At 41.1% G+C, this 18176-nt stretch overlaps 1 non-coding gene across 1 annotated transcript; it reads right to left on the reverse strand.

The window, feature by feature from the left end:
• Positions 1-9883: 9883 nt before the first annotated feature.
• Positions 9884-9990, reverse strand: LOC136484443 (small nucleolar RNA R71). The gene has a single exon (XR_010765963.1). It is a non-coding gene; the product is annotated as a small nucleolar RNA R71 (small nucleolar RNA).
• Between the last annotated feature and the right edge of the window lie 8186 nt (positions 9991-18176).

Genomic DNA, 18176 nt, shown 5'->3' on the forward strand with positions numbered 1-18176 from the left:
AACCCTCAAGCATTCCCTTGTCTGTAGACCATGCCAAGTACACTAGGCACTTGGAAGGATAAAAGGCGACACTAGAGAAGAAGGTTGAAGAACTCCAAAGAAGGATTGAAGATTCCGAACAGCGTCATGCAGACGTAGAGGAGAAAGTGGTTAAAGGAGCTCTCACGGTTGCTGGGCATGTGGTTTGTACCCTGAGGAGCCATGTCCCGGACCTCGACATTAGCCAAATATCACAAGGCTATGCCTGCAATAGAGATGTGGCTAGGACGCTCTTTGAGGACAGTAGACCGACGATTGAGCCGTTTGTCGAGATGCTCGATCTTTTTGTAAAGAGTGATGATGAGGAGGATGAGTAAACTTTTACCTGCTCCTGAAACATTGCAAACAGTAGTACTGCTCATCAACATGATAAGTCATGTATGTTTTGTAAAGAACTACTCTTCTTAGTCTTTTAGTTATTCTTTTTGATGTTGCCATTTGACCATTTAATATGCAAGCAGTAGGACCTGTAGCAGCTGAGACTTGGGGCGGTCTGCGTACTATGCGTCCATGCAGTTTGCATGTAGTCGGGATTTTTGGCTTATTGAGAATTTTGTAGACTAGTAAGTAGTAGTATGATAGCCCATGACTCTTTACTAGGATATATATAATTTATCTGAATGAAGAGTAGAAGACTTGTCGGGAGAAAAATTTGAAGCGTGGAAGCCACAGCCCCCAAGTGCATATACTCGAGAAAGGTACCAATAACAGAGAAAAGGAAATAAATAACCAAAATAAATTACTTATCTGTTGCATGTGTTGGCGACACTTGGAAACAATGGGCCAGGAAGGCAGTTTATTAAGCATAAAAGTGCTGTAGCGGATCCATGTTCCATGTGTTTGGGATGATGTCTCCGTCTATCTCTGCTAGTCGGTATGCGCTTGGTCAGGCTATTTCAACCACGCTATATGGCCCCTGCCAAGGGGGTGATAATTTAGTTTTATCCTTTGTGCGCTGGCCTCTTTTGAGTACCAAGTCTTCTATGCTTAGCGCCCGGCCGCGAACACGCTGGCTATGATATTTTCGAAGGGCTTGCTAATATCTCTCTACTCGGTATGCAACTATATCACGCTTTTCTTCGAGGAGTTCAACGTCGGTCTGACGACATCAGATTGCTCTTTTTCAAAAAACATCACTACTCGGGGGCGAGTTTAATCGGACTTCGGGGGGAAGTACAGCTTCAGCCCCGCACACAAGGAAAAATAGCGTTTCACCCGTGGCGCGATTTGCAGTAGTGCGTACTGACCATAAAATTGTAGGGACCTTTTCAACCCATTTTTTATCATAGGCACTGGGCCTGTTAAAAATGCGGGTTTTGATTCCTTATAGAATTATACCGTTGGCACGCTCTACCTGTCCATTGGTCATCGGGTGATAGAATGAGGACCGATAATGCTTAATGGCATGTCTTTCACAAAAATTCTCAAACTGTTTGCTGGTAAATTGAGTACCATTATCCGAGATAAGTCGGTGCGGTACACCAAAGCGCATTACTTTGCTCCGCAAAAACTTGACTTTATTTTCTTTGGTTATCCGGCCTACTGGCTCGGCTTCAACCCATTTTGTAAAAGTATCGATCGTTACAATAAAAAATTTGTAACCACCCCGGGCTCTTGGAAAAGGACCCAGGATGTTGACGCCCCATGTGGCAAATGGCCAAGACAAAGGGATCGTGTTTAACACTTGGGCTGGCTGGTGGGTATGCCTTTTAAAAAACTGGCAAGACTCACAAGTTCTAACCAACTCAGAGGCATCTTCGAGCACTATTGGCTAGTAAAAACCTTGTCGAAAGGCTTTCCCGACTAGCGTTCTGTGATAGGCATGGGACCTATAGATTCCTTCGTGGATGTCACGGAGCAAACTGATGCCCTCGGCCTGTGTGACATATTTGAGAAGAACCCCATTACGGCCCCGTTTGTAGAGGATATCGTCTACCATTTGATAACTCATGGCTTTATGGCTAGTTCGTTCCATATTTGCATCATCGACCAGGGTAGCCTGGTCTATGAGGTACGCCCAGATTGGATCCATCCAGTTCTCCCCGTTTCCAACTAGAGCGACATCATGAGCCGTATCACCCAACATAGACTTTGCAAGGAATTCGTTGGGTATTGCCTTGTCGCTTGATGGATCAAGCATGGGGTTTGTACCTGTCCTAGGGATCAAGATAGAAGGTTTGGTTAGCACTTCAACTAGGACATCTCCAGATAGATGCTATCATTTGGCTGCCCAACTAGCGAGCATGTCAGCATCCGAGTTAAGCTTTCTCAGGATGTATTGTGATGAGTACAGGCCCGATCTTCCGAGAGGTAGCCGGTAAGTTCGATTTGTGGAGATCTCGACGTTGGCGATCCGGCTTCAAATCAGACACGATTCGAACCCTGCAACCGTTACACCACTGCTCCGTTGGTTATCAACCAAGCACAACTTGATTGACCTCGCCAAGAAGGCTTTTCCTGCAAGCGAATCGAAGAGCACAAGCAAGAAGGTAAAACACGCAATCTGAAATTGCAAATATGAATGACGCGGATATCAATAGAGGATTCAAGAACTCGGTTCCAAAGGACTAATCGACACAGTGGAGGAGATCAAGAACGGGGGCCCTGGATCACTGTAAAAGGATTTGTCACCACAGTTACAATGAACGATTCAGTTTCTCGATGGAAAACTAAACTCTAAACAAAACCCAATTGTGTAGCAGCGGCGGCAGCTGTGTTTATAGTCTAAAACTCGACCTAGGGTTGGGGACGGCCAGGGGTTGGGCGCCCACAACTTGGGCTTAAGGCCCGACACGATACATGGCCAAGTTGGCCCAAATAGGTGACGCAGCACCTTGCCGTGGTCATACAGAATGATCCACGGACCTTCTGGAGCTGGGACCAGATCCAAAATGATGGCATCGTCGTCCCCTTTCCAACGCATCCAAGAACGGCCCGTTTCGATGTCGTATGAGGAAGTTATGACCGAAACAGTGACGACGTGTCTGCTGAATCCAAGGACGACGTGGCAGCTGAGTTGGAAACGAATTGCAACTTGGGGAAGACCATGACGTCGGTGTGTCCAGCGTGGCGATGTCCTCATCATCCTCCCCTTCTCGAATTGGAGTCGTCCTCGACTCCATCTTGGCGATGTCCTCATCATCCCCTCCTTGTAGAATTGGAGTCGTCCTCAACTCCATCCCATCATCAGCGAACTCCTGCAAAAGGTTAGTGACAGCAGGCAATGCACTAGACATAAAAGGTTGACAAAACATAGTATAACATGGTGCATCAGGATTATCACATAACTCAGCAGTAGCAGGAGTTGTAGCAAGAAAAGCACCTCCTTTTAACTTAATCCCATTATTTTTAGCAATGTCTGTTGGAGGTTTATTTTTGATCTCATTAGCATGTTTAATAATATCCGTAGGAGACAAAGGCAGCAATGTAATTTTCTTGTCCTTATGTATGATAGTGTATGTATTAGTTCTACCATGGTGTAAAGCATCATTATCAAATACCCATGGGCGACCTAACAAAATGGAACAAGCTTGCATAGGGATAACATCAAAATCAGCAGTATCATGATAAGAGCCTGTGAAAAAGCTAATGCGTGCTGATTTAGTTACCTTAGTCTTACCACTATTATTGAACCATTGAAGTTTATATGGATACGAATGTTGTCGTGTGGTCAAGCCAAGCTTGTCAACCAAATCTGAACTCACTAAGTTGTTGCAACTCCCGCTATCAATGATAGTGAGAACACGACAACCCTGCACAATGAGATACATGTGGAACAAATTATGGCATTGGATCTTCATCTCTTCTTCATGACCCCCACGTGTACTCAACACACGCTGCACAAGAAGGCTAGGGTAGTCCGCGGCAGCAGCCACAGAGTCAATGGTGATGGCCTCCTTGTCATGATCGCCCTCGATGGGATCTGCATCAATGTTAGCAGCAAGGGCTAAATCATCTTCAACATCACTAGCACTTACATATCCATCCTCGGTAGCAATGAAAGCGCGACGACTGGGGCATTCCTTCATGACATGTCCCATGCCTTTGCATCGGTGGCAAATGATTTTAGAGCTGGACGAGGAGGAGCTAGTAGAAGCACCCGGAGTGCCACCTTTCTTCAGCTGTGGAAACTGCACATTAGACAATTTACTTACCCCGGAAGAAAATGGAGGTGTAGATGGCTGTGGTGCAACAGGAAGCTTGGGCGTCTTCGGCTCGGAACGCTGCTGAAAATTCCTCCCATTGTTAGACCTAAAATGCTGGTGTTGTTTGCGTCCCTATACTTCTCGTTCGGCCTTAATAGCAAGATGATACAATTGGGAAAAATTGCGCCATTCTTTGTAATCAAGTATGTTCTGTATATCATGGTTTAAACCACCAAAAAATCTAGCACTAGCATCATCATCATCTTCATTTATACCACAACGTGCTAAACCAATAAGCAATTCTTGATAGTATGCTTCTACTCCTTTATCACCTTGTTTTAAAGTTTGTAGTTTCAAACGTAAATCACGTTGGTAATAAGGAGGAACAAAACGAGATTTCATACGTTGCTTTAAAATATTCCAAGTTTGAGGCACAGCAGCAGCATTATTGGCATTGCAAAGATCACTCCACCAGAACAAAGCAAAATTAGTAAACTCACTAGTAGCAAGTCTAACTCTATGCTCAGCAGGAACATTATGAGAATCAAATTTTTGTTGAACAGCAAGCTCCCAATCTAAATATGCCTCTGGATCAACATTACCAGCAAAAGGTGGTAGACTAAATTTAATTTTAGCAAAAGGATCATTATTACCATGATTATTACCTGCCATACCGCGACGATTGAAGTTGAGGCGGCGACGGGCACCACCGTCAGCATACGCATCTTCATCACCAGCATCTTCATCATCAGCACGATAAGGTGGAGGGCGTTGCTCAAGCTGTTTAATGCGGGTGACCAGATTGTTCACGTTGCACGTCAGCTCGGTCATAAGATTGCGTTGTTCAGTCATGAACGTTGCAAGCTCGCCCTTGGACACGCACTCATTGAAGTCCGTCGGAGTTCCTGCCATGATTAGAAGATAGAAAAAGACAACACCAAAGTATTATCCCTATCAACTAAAAGGAAACAAGTGGTGGTGGTGAAAGTGGAATGCAAAATCACAAGCGGCTTACCACCGTCTTGCCTGTATTCTTTCCAACGCCAAACAGGAGCAAAACCAAAGTGGCGAAGCAATCTGTTGTTGAGCGTGGGTAACAGTTGCAAGATGAACCTGTGCTGACAGAAGAATATATGGAGCTATGGGTAGGCACACAATATGACAGCAAGGATTAGCAATTAACGAGTGCAGAGTAGCGATTGTTCAATCTGGATCCAAAGTACAAATCACAGGTGCTGGCTAAGACGTGTCAAGACATAGCGCAACAAGGTGAAAACAAAGGACGATCGAAAGAACTCACAGAACAAGCAAATAGCCCAGATTTCTCCTTTTTCCTGAATTTTTCCCGGATTTTTCCAAAAGGCACTAGTAGGAAACAAACTTTTTTTTTACTATTTTTTTATACTTTTCTCTGAACAAGGATCACAAAAGATGCAACCACAAAAATTGGCACCTACAACTGAGGTGGGATGTGGTCTACAGAAATTCAGCACGTTCTCTGAAAAGCGTGCAAAAACTTTGACAATTTTTTTTCTATATTTTCCCGAATTTTTTTGGCAATTCTGATGAAACCAAACAGGGCGAAGCCGAGTTTGGGTCGGGTCCAAATGGTGTCAAGAAGCTGCACAAAAAATTTCAGATTTTTCTGATAAACGAGCGAAAAGTTATGCCTGTTTTACCGAAGGTATCTCAAGGTATGTTTTCCGGGAGGCACAACACGACGGCGGCAGTTAGGGCAAAGCGTCCCTAAACTCTAACACCGATTACAGCAGTAGGTATTCGCCTGATGATGTAAGGAGGGCTGCGATGCAGGCAAAATAAGAGCGGCTGGCAACCTATCTAGGGTTTGCGCGGCGGCGAGAAGTTACACAAGGCGGCTAGCGGGGCAAGTCGAGTAATGTGGTGGCTTCGACTTGTTGTGTGGGAACGATGGATGGGATAGCGGCGGAAAACAAAATCACAGCAACGGACGATTGAACTATGACCACGAACACAATCCTAAACCAGCAACAAGACTCGACCACGGACACAAACTCAACAACACGAATCTGAAACGAAATTGCAAAGGCACAAAGGGCGATAGGACAGCGGAAATTGAAATATTTTTGGGCTTTTTGTGGACTCTAGGTAATGAACAAATATGAATCTAAGGCAAACGAGATTATACCTCGTGGTAAACCTGAAATATCTGATACCAATTGATGAGTACAGGCCCGATCTTCCGAGAGGTAGCCGGTAAGTTCAATTTGTGGAGATCTCGATGTTGGCGATCCGGCTTCAAATCAGACACGATTCGAACCCTGCAACCATTACACCACTGCTCCGTTGGTTATCAACCAAGCACAATTTGATTGACCTTGCCAAGAAGGCTTTTCCTGCAAGCGAATCGAAGAGCACAAGCAAGAAGGTAAAACACGCAATCTAAAATTGCAAATATGAATGACGCGGATATCAATAGAGGATTCAAGAACTCGGTTCCAAAGGACTAATCGACACAGTGGAGGAGATCAAGAACGGGGGCCCTGGATCACTGTAAAAGGATTTGTCACCACAGTTACAATGAACGATTCAGTTTCTCGATGGAAAACTAAACTCTAAACAAAACCCAATTGTGTAGCAGCGGCGGCAGCTGTGTTTATAGTCTAAAACTCGACCTAGGGTTGGGGACGGCCAGGGGTTGGGCGCCCACAACTTGGGCTTAAGGCCCGACACGATACATGGCCAAGTTGGCCCAAATAGGTGACGCAGCACCTTGCCGTGGTCACACAGAATGATCCACAGACCTTCTAGAGCCGGGACCAGATCCAAAACGACGGCATCGTCGTCCCCTTTCCAACGCATCCAAGAACGGCCCATTTCGATGTTGTATGAGGAAGTTATGACCAAAACAGTGACGACGTGTCTGCTGAATCCGAGGACGACGTGGCAGCTGAGTTGGAAACGAATTGCAACTTGGGGAAGACCATGGCGTCGGTGTGTCCAGCGTGGAGATGTCCTCATCATATTGGACCTCAAGTCCGTCAAATTTTGTTTCCACCTTCGATATGCCTGTAGATATGCGGCCATGTTCTCGTTCATTGCCCGATACCCTTTACTAGATTATTTGGCAACTACTTCTAAATCCCCTTTCACAAGTAGCCATTGGATTCCCAAGGATATGGCAATTCGTAAACCAGTTAACATGCCCTCATATTCAGCAATATTATTAGTTGGAGTTGGGTCAGTGAAATAAATTTTAATTGCATACCTCATGGCATCCCCTTCTTGAGAGATCAAGATGACTCTAGCCCCTGCATCATTCTTGCATTTTGCTCTGTCATAGAACATTAGCTAGTGCTCAGGGATTTGGGCCACCTCCTCGGGTTCGGGGTTCGTCCATTCTACAACAAAATCAGCTCGGGCATGCGACTTGATCGCAGTCCTAGGCACAAATTCTATGTCGTACTAGACTAACTTGACTGGCCATTGAGCGATTCTAGCAATGACATCTCGATTGTAGACAATGGTACTGACTGGATATGAAGAAACCACTTTGGTCTTGTGACTTAAGAAATAATGCTTAAGCTTACGAGAAGACATCAGTATGACATATAATAATTTTTGAATGTTTGGGTACCTGGTTCTAGCGTCATTGTTGACGGTAGTTAAAACCCATCATAAATCATCAATATAACTTGTATAAATGCTTGAATATGATCACCAACATAGGTTTAGGGGTTTAAACTAACAAATTTCATAAGTTTTTGTGAATCTATGTTTTTAAAGGGTTTATCCAGAAAACCATCAAGGTGGACCCAAATGTCAGAATTAATCGCGCTTATCTGTGATGAAACCAACTCTAGGAGACTCTAGAAGACACCAGAAGGCAAACCACCAAAGCAGAGAGGAGGACACTTCTAGGTGGGGCTGGCCGCCCGACCCCCTAGGCCCATAGCTCAGCCTATCCTTCGAACGTCAGTGCTCCACCGCCTCCTAGGTTCAATCTACGCTATTGCTTTAAGTCGGTTTGATCTAAGGGCTCAGGATTGATGGTTCCCCCTATATATACCAGCCTCTACCCCTCTGGGGCATCTTGATCATTGTCTTCTCTAGAAACCCTGATCAGGAGACAAGAACCTCAAAGCTCCATAGATATTTAGGGCATAGCTAGTTATGTGATCTAGAGGGAGGCAAGCTTCGCTTGGATTCCTAATCTTGTCAAGACCGTGGCTTGGTATGGCCCTTGTATCCTCTCTTGTATCTTTAATATTCTATATGTTGGCTATATTTGTGATGACATTGTTCTTAATATAGCTAGATCGTTTACTTTGATTATATGCTTAGTATAGCTAGATTGTCTTTATGTTCAAGGATAAGTTCGTATAGCGCTCGCTCTAAAGTACACTGGGTGAGTGGTCCACATTGTGTAAGTGTGGTGCTTATACGTTGTTTATCTACGGATGCACCCTATATTTTGGACCATGTGGTAGATCACGAGTGTGATACTCTCGTTGAGTCCTTTGTAGTCCACTCCCCGAATATAGGTCAAGTAGGATCTAGTTGCAAAGGAAGTCAGGCTCTGTTCTTGATCTTCCTTAGTAATATCCCTTATGTGTAGATATGAAGTTGATCTTAGCCTTAATTATTAAGTGTAATTGCACTAATCATAGTATGCTTTGACTTGTAATTAAGAATGACTTAGGAATTATTTCTCTATTGTATCTGCTTAGACATTCTAATGCCATCTAAAAGGAGTCCTCTGAGTGTTCATTATCAATTATCATTTATCATACATATATATCTTATCTCTTGATTTACCCCTATTGTGAATAGAAGATTGGTAATGGTTTATCTCTCCATCATATGTACAAGTTATCAATACATTCCCTTTGCCCGTCCTTCCCTATGGTACCGATACCTAGAATACTCCCGGGTGAAGTACTGTAATGGTATATTATCTGTGCGCTTGCGGACCCCTTTCATATATATTCTTCTAAGAAATGCCAACAAGCATTTCTAGCAATGTTTACAAGTGTCATTAATAAATACCAACAAACATTTCTGGCACCGTTGCCAGGGAATGTAGCTAGGCAATCAAGAGGGATATTGATAAACTTTTACTTATTGATGTGATCGAGAAAACCATTTACCTCTGCTCTAGCAGGCCCACCCTTGTTTTGTCTACTTTTATATCTTATGCAGGGTAATGTATGACTGGTTTTGAGCTTCCGAGAAACTACATTGAAGATCTAGAAGCACTATTTAGGAGGACTACAACTAAACTCAAGAAAGTTTTAGCTTTAGAATCGGAAGACATCCAGACAAGGCATAGCTTAACACCACTTTTCAAAGCCGTGGCTGATAGGACTCTCCATGAATTCTTTGCTCCAACTACGGCCAACATACGTACTAGACCGGTGATCAACATTGGAGACCATGCATTTGAGCACAAGCCAGCTCTCATCAACATGGTGCAATTTAGCCAGTTTTGTGGAAAGGCACACGAAGATGCGAGTGCTCATCTCCAACACTTCCTGGAGATTTGCAGCACTTTCACCATCAAAGGAGTTACCCGAGATGCCATATTACTTCACCTCTTCCCATTTTCACTTTTGGGAAAGGCGAAGCAAAGGTTCTATGCCAACAAAGATAGAAATACTACATGGGAAAACTGCTCCACTATCTTCCTAGCAAAGTTCTTTCCCACGGGCAAAACCAATGTTCTGCGTGGAAGAATTTCAAGTTTTCAGCAACAACATGATGAATCTGTCCCTAAGGCATGGGAACGCTTCCAAGACTACATATTAGAATGTCCTCACCATAGGATGGAGGATTAGCTACTCATGCAGACCTTCTACCACAAGTTGACAAACAACACCCGTGAGAATATGGATGCCGCTACTGGAGGTGTATTTTTATCACTCACAATCACACAATGAACAGCTCTCATTGAGAAGACGGCCTTCAACCAAGGTTGGAATGAAGATTGTCTTCAAACCCATAAGAGAGGTGAAGATATGCATCAACTCGAGGTATACATGCTGTCTGCCAATATGGATCTGCTGATGAAGGGGCTTGAAGACCGAGCCAATGAAAAGAAAGAAGTCATGCATATTCATGATTCTCGCATGACGTGTGAGGAATGTGGAAGCACTAGGCATTCAAGAAACAACTATCCTAAAACCCAAGAGGATGTGAACTTCATCAACAACAACTATCGTCCTCAATAGAATCAATGATGGAATCAGCAACAGAGGCCAACCTACCAAGGTAACTATCAAGGAAATAATTTCAATAATTTTAATAACCAACCATCTTTGAGAGATTTAGTCTCTGGTCAGGCCAAAAGTATGGAGGGCTTATCTAGAAAACTAGCTTCTAATGACAAAATGTTAGAAAATATAAACAATAGAATGGATAGCTTGTCCTTTGCTATTAAAAACCAGCATAGCTTTAATAAAATGATAGAATTACAAATAGCTCGGCTGACGGCTGTTGTTCCTTCAACCGATAAAGGTAAGTTTCCAGGACAACCAGAAGATCCCAAAACTACAAATCTTGTCATTATTCACAATGCTGCAGGATACTACATAGAACGATCAATAGGGAGATGGGAGGATTATTCCTTGCCTATCAAGAAAGGTGATCCAGGAAGACCCGTCATCCCCATAGCCATTGGACCTCACATATTTTAGAAAGTTGTCTATGACTTCGGAGCAACTACTAACATTATGCCAAAGGTAATTTATGATAAAATCAATGGAGATACTTTGTTATGCACAAATATGCATTTGCAACTTCCAGATCAGTCACTCTACTACCCTAAGGGAATTCTTGAAGATATCTATGTACGAGTTAGAAGCTCCTACGTACCCATAGACTTTGTGGTTTTGGAGACAGGTGGAGATGTAAGGGCACCCATTATCTTGGGTCAACCTTTCCTAAGCACTGCAAAAGCCATCATCTACACGGACAGTGCCAAGATCTGCTTCACAATTAAGGATAGGAAGGAGAAATTTACTTCCAAGAACCATATTCTACAATCTCCTGGACATCCACAAACGTCGTATTTGCCCAAAGAGACAACAGTAAGCAAGAAGAGAAATAACTGAAGGAGGAAGAATAGGGACAAACAACCATAGGAAGAATCAGTCAAGATGATCAATACACTTTGATTAGAGTACGACCATCTCCTTGCATCACAATTCCTTACCAAGAAGGAAGACCCAAGCGTACTGATGATCGAGTGCACAATTGGACAAAAAATCTTCCACAACACCTTCTGTGATATTGGACCGGGTGTCAACATAATGTCCAAGGTAACGTATGACTATTTGTTTTGGTGATGAACCCTTGTTCCCTACATATATGCAATTGCAAATGACGGACCAAACAATCCGATTTCCAAAAGGAATAGCACAAGACATCATGGTCAAGATACAAGACTACTATGTCCCTGTCGACTTCATGATTCTTGACATGGGAGAAGAAGAAGACATACCTATCATCCTCGGAAAACCGTTTCTCAACACTGCAAACACGATCATCTACTTTGGATCAAGAAAAATCCACTTCCAATACCTAGGGCAAAAGGTACGATATTATTTCTATAGTTATACAACTTATGAGCAGCCGAAGAAGATCCGCTCTAAGAGGAGACGTCGATCATCCCAACACCGAAGGAACCGACTCCCCAAAAATGAAGAGGAAGAAGAAGCTATAAAGGATGAACCTACTATGCTAAAAACAAGTCCACAGACCAAGTAGGTCTGGAAAGAAAAGGTGACATCATCATTAGAGTCACCATCATAAGAGGTGCACCCATCAAGGTCTCCATCTCCGAGACTGCCAGATGCACCTGAAGAATAAAGGACTTCTCTAGTTAAGTCCTGTTCGGAGGACTCAAAACATCGAACCCTCGTCGGGAGGTAAAATCGGTAGTTCTCCATTTTTACCCTTTTGCATTGCATGAATTATTTTCACTTTAGCATATTTACTTTTCTGCATTGGCATTGCATTAGAAAAGAATAATAAAAATCCCATTACTGCATTATAAAATCCTAAGCCCCATATGAATATTTCTATGGAGTGTAAAAACCCGTAAGAATATTCACCATGGTGACATAAAAAAGTAATAAAAATACCATGCATACATTTAGTTATATTCCACTATATCATAAAATCCAAAAAAATATTAGAAAGGCCTTCTGATGAAATTGTGTCAAATGAAAAATCTTTCTAAACCTCAAGAATGACTAACTCCTAGATGGCTGACCGCTAACCCTTTTACTCTAATCCGTTCCACGAGTTTTGTTGTTCTTATTGACATTTTGCAGGATGATGCATAAGATTAAGAGCAAGTTCTCCCGGTTGACTTCATCTCATCCCACTAGGAGTACATCCTCCTGAGGCGGTTCCAACATGAACCAACCGCTAGAGCTGTTGCATAAGAGAAAAACAACTTCCTGATGGACAAGAAGGACATCCGTTGGAAAAACCACTCTGAGAAGGATCACTCAACTTCAACATTTGACCACACCAAAAACCAGCTTGGGGGAAGGCATCCCCCATGTATCTAGATAAGTATTTCTTTTCCTTTTTTTACTATTTCTAAGTTTGCTAAAGAAAAAAAATGAAAAAATGTATAACTAAAAACAAAATAAAAATTTATCTTTGTGTTATATATCTATAATATAATCTATGATCTAAAAATGAAAATAAAATAAAAGAGTGTGTCTGGTTTCTGTTTTTAAGAGCTAAATAAAAAGGACTCTGAAGATAATCTCTTACAATGGAAATGATGAATAGTTGCTCTGTTGTAATTTCTTTCAAGTACCTAGTTTTCAACCTTAAATTCTCCTGAGTTTTAGATAAGATTGTTTTGATATAAGAATTTACTCTGAACTTGAAACTCGTGGGTAGCATGTGCTTGATCTAAGTCTAGGTAATTGATGGATATGATATGAGAAGGTCTGAGCTGCTGTTTATCTTGTTCCAACTGATACTAAAATTCTAGAGATTTATCTTTTGAAAAACATAGAAATACTACACGATGAGTTCTTGTATGATAAAGCTTGAATTCCTACCAGAGCCGTACATGTTATTTAGGCTAGGAAAACTTCCACTTAAATGCTGCTTGTTTGGCGTTGAGTTTTGTCAAGCTTTGTTGACCCTTATGAGAGGTTTGTCATGCTCTTAAAATCAAGATCATGTACATACCACCCACATATGCACTACTCCTACACTGGGGTTGGCGCAAAAACATGCCATTCCATTTAGATCCACCCAAAAAAAGTTTTACTCCTACCCTAGGGGTGAACACCAAAAATATGTTTGATAGGATATCTACCAAATAAATGCTCTAAGTTCTTGTTACTATCTCTCAAAAGTTTTGTTGTAGAAAAGAAGCATGGGCTATGCAGAAGTTATTCATAAAAAAAGTTGTGAAAAAATAGACATGTGTTTGAGATATCTAAAATAATGCCCACCTGAAAAAGAAGAGAGAGATGAATAAGATAGCCCATGTTCTCTTGCAAAGATATTTCCAAATTTCAAAAGAGAAATATGTTTTCAAGGAGCATAGTAGAATTAGGTTAGCCACCATATATATCCACACACATGCACATCTTGATTTGATTGTATGACTGAACTCTCTTTGGATCCAAGATTTGGTTTTACAATATATGTATTACAAGTATGCTCTTTCATGCTATTTCCACTCCTATGAGCTCCACATAAGACTTAGTTGTAGAAAGAGAAAGGCATAACATCACTTTTATCTTGGTGAGGATCCACAAATCGCACATATATTGAGAGACTTGAGAGTGTCATACAATGGAAGCTCTGAGTTTTATTTTGAAAACTTATAAAAACTCCAAAATAATGGTTGAGCAAAGAACTTGAGACATAGTGCTTGACTTGATCTTTCTATCTTTCAATTGCTCAAGACCCAAGTGAAGGCTAAGAAGCCCCATGGTTGAAGGTAATATGGGTAAGTTTGAAAGTCAGATCAGTTTATTCTAATATGGAGGAGAATTCTTATTTGAACACATGTGTACTTTTAAGGAGTGAAAACATCATAGCTACTCCTGATTCATTGCTGAGCTTAGGAAAAATTTGAAACTCTAGCAACATACACGGTGGCATACATATGTTCTCTCAATATACGTATCTAGTCGGCTACACATTGTGCTGTTAGTGTACTTGCAGGCAAATTCATTACAGCCCATCCCCACAAGAGATAAATAAGCACACAATAAAAGTAGTAAACTAAGATACTCTCCATATATATATATACTTCGATATACATAGCTACCCGACAGATATACCCATAATTAAGTACCTTCATATATACATGTGTGTAACATGTAAATATTCTAGTAACCACATCTAACTCTCCCCTATAGCGACAGTTGGACGGTCATGCTCTCACAACTCACACTTACCTGGGCGTAGAGGCAATTGATCCATACATTACCATCCAAGCGGATGGCATCCATATAATAGCATGCCGTATGGACGACGAAATAAAAATGCAAGCAATTACCCCTCAAGTTAGTACTTAAATAATCTACCTAAAAGTCCTTAATTGGGCACAGAGGATATGACCACTGGCACAATTAGGTAAAATTTGAGATTTGAACATACCTATATATAAGTGGCTATAAGTTGTAAAAACCAATTTTTGCAGACAAAACCTTTGTTTTAAATACACATATGACATGTTTAATGTTGAACCTTGCTCCGATGCCAGCTGTAACAGAACCGACCAATTTATAAGAGCACAAGTACAAAAGCAATCACTGGAGTGATCAAACCATCATACTTGAACCCATATAAACCCAGTAGTCCACTGAAACCACGAAGGATTTCAAACCAACTCACATACAACCAAGATCGTACATGATTCAACATAACAAGCCACATGTTACATCCATTTCACAAGTAGTTCACAAGTATCTCATACATCAGAGTTCACATAGTTATTACAACACGAGTTCACAAATGGCGGAAGCAAAGTAGTTGGAAACCATCACACACACTTAGTTCAAATGCAAGCCAATTCTATAGTCATATCCATCAAAAGCACCATGATAAGATAACATAGAAGATCATGCCCATGATCTAGTCTTCATCACTAGCATGGTAGAGACAATACTTGTAGTAACCGTTATAGAGCACGTTATCTCCAACAAGAGGGAATAAGCCCTGAGTACGAGAATATACTCAGCTAGACTTACTCATCGTAAACCAAAAATAAATGACACCAAGGAGTATACAAGGCTTTATCGATGGATCTTGCTTGACAACCATTTTGCATAAATTCTTTAATGATACAAGAGCATAATTTAAATTCTGAGTTAAGCAACAAGTTACCAATATTAAACTTGTCATCTAGATTAACACCTATACTAGAGCAAGCACTTAATTAAAATCCAAACATTAGTAACCATATCCGGTATAATGTTGTAACATCATCATCATCATTATAACCATCAAGTTCAATTAAGTATCTCTACATTGCCGCTACTCAGTCAAGTTCTCATTATCTGGGAGAGACAGCGACTCGAATTGATTCCTACCTAGCTGGGGAATTATTCCTAACACATACCCAAGCAACTTGGTCAGTGGTCACCTCAGGTCACCTTTGGTACAGCTCAGGAAGTAAATTCGTGGGCCCAGGCAGCACCGCACTCTCAAGGAATCCACTCTACCAGGACGTCAATCTGCCCTTGGACTTATGCCAATGGCTCCCCCCCGCACATGCTTACTACTGCCAGAGTGCGCACTTTCACTTCCTGGCTTCCGGCCTAAGTTGAGCTACTCAGCTTTGTGGTCGGCACGAGTTATCTGGCCAACTAAGTGATAGGCATGCATTCAACATGACATGAGGACGTATAGCGAATTGGTCCTTAACCGACATAGACGGGGATAAATCCACAACCAAGACCTCCATGCCTTGTTGCTTCTCTATTAAAATCCGGCTTGGTCTCCATTCATTATTAACACATGGTTATTTCCATGATAACGAATATAGCCAACCATGATCAGATATCATCCTATCTTGCAAGTGATAGGAAATCACCAGACTTTACCGATCTAAGCATGGCCAAGCATTGATTCGCTCCTGGACCTAAATAGGATTCATGGTATATTTATCAGACAAGGAATAGATAGATATGCAACAAGTTTTTGCATCCAACTCCTATCACTTAATACATCAAGCATATAAAGATACTCAAAGTAACATTTTTAAAACATAGGAGACTTAGAATGCTCCGGGGCTTGCCTTTCAGAAAAGAGGAAGGTTGGTGATCAGACACTCAAGAACTTCTTCTTTGTTGACTCCTTCTGGGGCCTACACCTCCTACTCCTGAACTTGCTACTGCTCCTCCGGAAGTCCTTGTTCGAATTCCAGAAGAGTGACTCTCTCCGGAACACCTATTGCATGCATATGCATAGCATAAGAGTCATGAATGCAAAAGAGATGGAAGGTGATGATGAAATGTACAGCCATGTGTAGAGGGACACATGAATGACATGATGATAGAAGATTAACATTTATTTTATTGAGTAGGTGCATATCTCCTCTTGAAAACAAGAACTACACACTCACCAAGCTTTAACAACATAAGATAAAGTTGTTCATCTTCAGTAAGAGGTCTAGCACCTGCAACTAACAATTTATCTTAATTAGCCTAAGCATCTAAATCATCACATCAACTCATCTAAAGCAATCAAGTCATTCACTGCATTCACAGATACAGGGCTGCAGACAGCAACTGCTAGTTTAATTCATAACTGGAGTTATACTAACCCAAAACATATGCAACAAGACCATCTAGAAAGCTTATGAAATTGTCTACAATTTATATTTGATCATCTCAGCATGATTCCCAAGTTAACAAGCCAAACAGGCACATTTATCAAACCTGGTCCAGAAATTCTAGAGAACAACTTGTTCTGAAGACCAACTTTGAACAGTCATATCTGACAAACCATTTGTCCAAATGCCATGAAAACTTAACACAAGCTCGATAAGTGAGTTATCTACAACTTTGTTATATACAAGATTAATAGCAAACATCATCTTCACCATGTAATTTGCTTAACTCTAGAATCTGTCCAGAAAGTCACTATAAGTGAATTTTAGGGGAAAAATAATATTTCACTACATACAAGAATGGTACTTTGAGCACCACCAATGTTACCAATAGTTAACATACATCATATGAGCACTAGAAAACATAGTGGCCATTCCTAAATAAATTCTTTTCATGCCTTTATTAATTTATTTAGATAATTAGGTGAAATAATAAACATATAGCAAAAGTGTACAGTAAATTGCACAAAATTACAATAGCTTATACATGTCCCCAATAGGCTACTATATAGATTTCATAGCATTTGAACAAGTAGAACATCCTATACAAAAATAACAAGCCAGCAGGGCTTAAAGTAGCATAAATAGGAAATCCTATTGAAAAGTGTCAAACAACAGAATTCATATTTTTCTTAACTTCATCATAGCACAAGAACACTATGCAATAAATTTCATGCTCATTGAATACATATTTTTACCATGAAAAATAGCACAAGAATCTAGCATTGATTTAAGATAAATAGCCAACTCCTATTTCCGGCAAGATCACTATGCAACCAATATTTTTCCCAGGTAGTACATGACAAGACAAGACCAACAAAATTGGAATCACATTTTGATCACTTTCCTAGCTCAAGTTATACATTTTACAAGATTGAAACCATTTAAAAAGCATTTATCTAGCCACATTTTATTCTCCCAGAAAAATACTAGAAATAGTGCATTTCATATTTTTATCAAATACTACACTTCATGAGGAATCCAATAAAATTTGGTTCACTCAATTAAGACACCCTTAGCTCTAGATATCATTTTCCAAAGTTGGCACAAAATTCAGGAAAAGAAATAAACAAAACCTACTGCTAGTGACGCCGACAAGAGGGACCCAGTAGTTAATGGGCCCATGCGAC

This window comes from Miscanthus floridulus, chromosome 9, assembly GCF_019320115.1.
Source record: "Miscanthus floridulus cultivar M001 chromosome 9, ASM1932011v1, whole genome shotgun sequence".
Classification (NCBI taxonomy): domain Eukaryota; kingdom Viridiplantae; phylum Streptophyta; class Magnoliopsida; order Poales; family Poaceae; genus Miscanthus; species Miscanthus floridulus.